This window comes from Propithecus coquereli, unplaced genomic scaffold (assembly GCF_000956105.1).
Source record: "Propithecus coquereli isolate 6110/MARCELLA unplaced genomic scaffold, Pcoq_1.0 Scaffold594, whole genome shotgun sequence".
NCBI lineage: Eukaryota > Metazoa > Chordata > Mammalia > Primates > Indriidae > Propithecus > Propithecus coquereli.
Window position 1 is genome coordinate 271,089 of NW_012151885.1, and position 524 is coordinate 271,612.

Consider the following 524-nt stretch of genomic DNA (forward strand, 5'->3'; position numbering starts at 1 on the left):
CTAAGGTATCAAGGTAAATAAAGACAAGAGGGAATCAGAAATAAAAACATCAATAGGCTGAAGGTCCTGGTGGTGTGAGATACAGATGCGTTAGGAGTAATCGAGGGAGAAAGCTGGAAGGAGTAAGATTATTTTCAAAGGCTATTTAAAACATTTCCTAATATTATTAGCTGCATATTTCATCATATTAAAGAATCATTGTATATTTAATAATTTCCTGCTCTTTCTTCCAACGACTGAGTATTGACAAATCAAAAATTTCAGATGTTTGTCTTTACCAATGAGAGTGATAATATAATCAATAAAGTATATGAGTGCTGATAGCAACATTTACTCTCAAATCCTCAGAGAAGCTCTCTTACAGGTGCATTTTGTTATTCCTAACTGATGATAAGTGAAATAGTCAACATTCAGAGTTTAAGTGATGGGTTTACAGTTACATAGGTTGTGAATGAAGAAGGAAGGAGAGAGCTGACATTTTATCAAAGGCTATATTCTTTCTACCACACTATACCAATTGTTTT